Source organism: Lotus japonicus, chromosome 2 (assembly GCF_012489685.1).
Source record: "Lotus japonicus ecotype B-129 chromosome 2, LjGifu_v1.2".
Taxonomy (NCBI): domain Eukaryota; kingdom Viridiplantae; phylum Streptophyta; class Magnoliopsida; order Fabales; family Fabaceae; genus Lotus; species Lotus japonicus.
In genome coordinates this window covers 47,977,326-47,981,069 of record NC_080042.1, presented here as the reverse complement: position 1 = coordinate 47,981,069, position 3,744 = coordinate 47,977,326, and positions in this window count along the sequence as shown.

The window sequence follows — 3,744 nt, the reverse complement described above, 5'->3', positions numbered from 1 at the left end:
GTTTGGTAATTTCATAGTCTTATAGGGACTTCTATCGCATTTTGGTAGAGTTTAGGTGTCTTATGTAATTTCTAGTTGTGTTAGGGCTTTTGTACTAATAACCTTTTGAGTTCCTTGATATTTTCCTAAGCTTTGTTTCCAAGTAATCAGGTCTAGAACTGCTGAAGATGGAAGATCAAGGAGCTTGAAGACTTGAAAGAGGCATTGAAGTAGAGTTAAGAAGAAGTTCAAAGTGTTTCCAAGCGTATAAGTGGCGCTCAAGCGCCCGTGTTTGGTGCCTGGGCGCCAATTCAACAGAAACTATGGGTTGCCAGATCTGATGCTAGCGCTCGAGCGTGAATATGTGGCGCCTGAGCGTCAATAGGGTGCAAAAGCTTCTGTTTTGACTTGAGTAATTGGCGCTCAAGCATGCTTTTCTAGCGCTTGAGCGCCCAGACTCGATAGATTCGCCTATAAATAGTTTTTTCTGTTTTCTTTGAAGTCTTTCTCTCATTATTTTTACATTCTTCATAAGTTTAGAACTAAGGTTAAGCCTCTGGAGCATGAGGAGCCCCCCTGAGCCCTTTTGTTCCGGATTTTATTTTACTTTGTGGTATGCATATCTTAGCCATGAGTGGCTAAACCCTTATTTCTTTGGATTCTTTGTAAGACTTTGGATGTTTTAGTTCTAAATCCTATTTCTATTCATGTTGATTCTGAGCAAACCCTTGAATCCCATATCTTTGCTTTATCTTTTAAGCTTGAACGCGTGCTAGCTTTATGCTTTTATATAATTAGAATGAAAGTTTGTTATAGATTAGAGACTTGTTGTGGGATTACCCATTCTATGCTTGCTACTAGGAATAGAGGAAGGGTTGAGGTTTGTTGGCCTGAAATTGCATGCTTATAGCCTCAAGCAAATGTTTAGGTTGGCAAGGAATTGTGCTTATCTTTTGGCTTGAGAAAATTATCTATACGAGACATCGATAGGTGATTGAGTAGGCTTTAACATCAAGGAGAGATTCAGAGTTTTGTGAGTAGAATAGGTTTGCTAAAATTGAATTAGTTGAGCAATAACCCAAGCCATCATCACCATTGATATTCAGACACTTGTTCTTTGTTCGCTTGTTAATTAAGTACTTAAACAAATAGTCAACCTTAAAACTGAATTTCACTCGCTTTCCAATCGTGAACTTGAAGCTTAAACTGAGTTTCGCATTCCAATTCCATGAGGTTCGATATTTAAAACCGGGTAGATTCTATACACTTGCATATTGACCAACATGTGGAATTGGATATTTAGATATGAGGAGTGAGTGGAGGGGGGTAATTTAATGCTGTGAGCGTACCCTATCGATTCTGAAATGAAGGGAGGGTAGGGCAGGGGTTGTTTGTTGCTTTGAGTTTTAGACTTTGCAATGCATTTATTACAGAAAAAGGAGAAGGTAGAGTGTGTGGGGAGGGAGAAGGGAGGGCAAGAGAGAGAGAAAGAGTTGCAGTTGACCATTATGAATGCTATAATTACTCAGCATATCTGCATTAATTATAACATTAATTGTCTTAAGTTGTTGTTGACCATTATGAGTTGCAGAGAGAGTTCCACTCTACCTTAACCTAGTCAACCTCAACCCCCAACATCAATCTCACCCTCAAACCACTATTCCTCAACCTAGTGAACCTCAATCGAATCTACCCAAATGCCACCCTCAATTCATTTTACCTCAACCTAGTCATCCTCAATCCATCCCTACACAAGTACCTCAAGCACAAGCTTCTTCATCTAGTCATGTTAGTGGAGGCAATAATGAGAGAAATTTTTTGATACTCCCAGAAAATGATGGGTAAGTTATTTGATTGTCTTAAACATTTGATATAAGTTTTTAATGTTATGGTTTTTTAATGTTTCATTTATTGTTTTGTTGTACATAGGTTTGATAAGCACAAGTTGGTAGTTGGGGCTATAGGTGCAATTATATGAAGTGCATTTGAGGAGGCTGAGCCATAATGGAAGCAACTTTCTATAGAACAACGAGATCTGTTTTTTGATCTGTTTAAGGTAATCAAACCTGAAGCTTTTGATAAAAGAATGTTTATCCTGGTTATCAAAACCGGATTGGGCCGACCGGTTCGACCGTTAGAATCGGGAACCGGACACTTGGCCGGTCCAAAACTATCACAAAACCGTTTGGAGAAAGAACCGGTGTCAAACTGGGAGAACAGGCGTAAAACCGGGAGAGCAGGTGAAAACCGGCCGGTTGGCGTTTTCACGCGGTTCAAGTTATTTTTCTTTTGTTTTTCAATGTTGTCTAATCCATCGGTAACAGATACCCATTATTGCTAATCACAATTAATATCATTCATTCGTCTTGAATTATGAATTGCTTTAAATAAAAAATTCTTCGTTAGCTTCGCAAGTGGTCTGCTTTAATCATTGTGCTGCATTGTGTATTGGAGAGGCATTAATTAAAACAAAAATGTACTCCCTCCGGTCCTATTTATAAGCATGAAAGAGAAGAAAAATCTTGGTCCTTTTTATAAGAACCAAATGAAAGTTTGAGCTATATTAATTATTTTTTTCCAATGATGCCCTTATTAATTCTAGCTTGTAAAATGTGTCTCATTAATTATTCTCTCTCTTTCCCACTTTCCAACACTAATAACAAAGGGTAATTTTGGAAGTTTATTTTGATTCAAGACATATTTAATGCATTTTATCTAGTTTAACTACATTTCTTAAACTATGTGATTTTTTTTTTGCTGCTTATAAATAGGACCGGAGGGAGTATTATTGGAAATTATGAAACCAATAAATTAGAATCAGCTAAGGCCCCACCTGATAATTGTTTTCACCATTTCACGAGTCTTAAGGCAATCAAAGGGTTTTGATAAAAAAAAGCAATTAAAGGGTCAAAGTTTAAATCACATGCGTTATACTTCTTAATATTGTGTTGTACCTTTTCTTTATTCTGTATTGGTTTTTTCTTGTTTGTACATTTGGGTTGGAGTACCCCTAGTACTCATATTCAATACAATTTTGCTTACCCAAAATAAAAATATTGTATTTTATTTGCATCATTAATATTGTATTTATTAGTTGACACAATTCTCTTATATTAAAATTTTTAAATTAGGCTTAATTGCACTTTTGCTCCCTTAAGTATCATCGTTGTGTGATTTGCCTCCCTTAAGTTTAAAAGGAACGATTTGCCTCCCTTATGTATCAATTTGTGCCAAATTGATCATTCTGTTAAGTAGGCATCCAACTACTAACGGAGGAAGTTTACATGGCCTTATTAAATGACGTGTCTCTGACATATACCCACTTAGATGTCATGTCACATTTTTTTCACTAAAAATATTCTTTTTTTCTTTTAATTTAATCTTTTCTTTTAATTTTTCATACCACCACAGCATCACCACCACCATTCCTTTTCTTCCCCAACCCCAATCCCTCCATCTTTCCCCAAATCAATTTTCCGAAAAATCACAAGCAAAAAAGAATAAGGTGAATAAGAGGAGGAAAACAGAGAACAAAACCCAGACCTTCAGATCCAGAACCCACTCCATCTACTTCTCCCTTCCCAGATCAGAAACTCAAAGCTTCCAAATCAGAAACCTCAAAACCCAAACGCCACAATCGTAATCCATTGCTCATCGGCAACCAATTCCCACATTCACCGGAGAGTGGGCATCACCGTCGTCTTCCGGGAGCTTCGACAAGGTCCACCAGCTCCTACCGGGTAAAGTGGACTCTATGAACTCGAA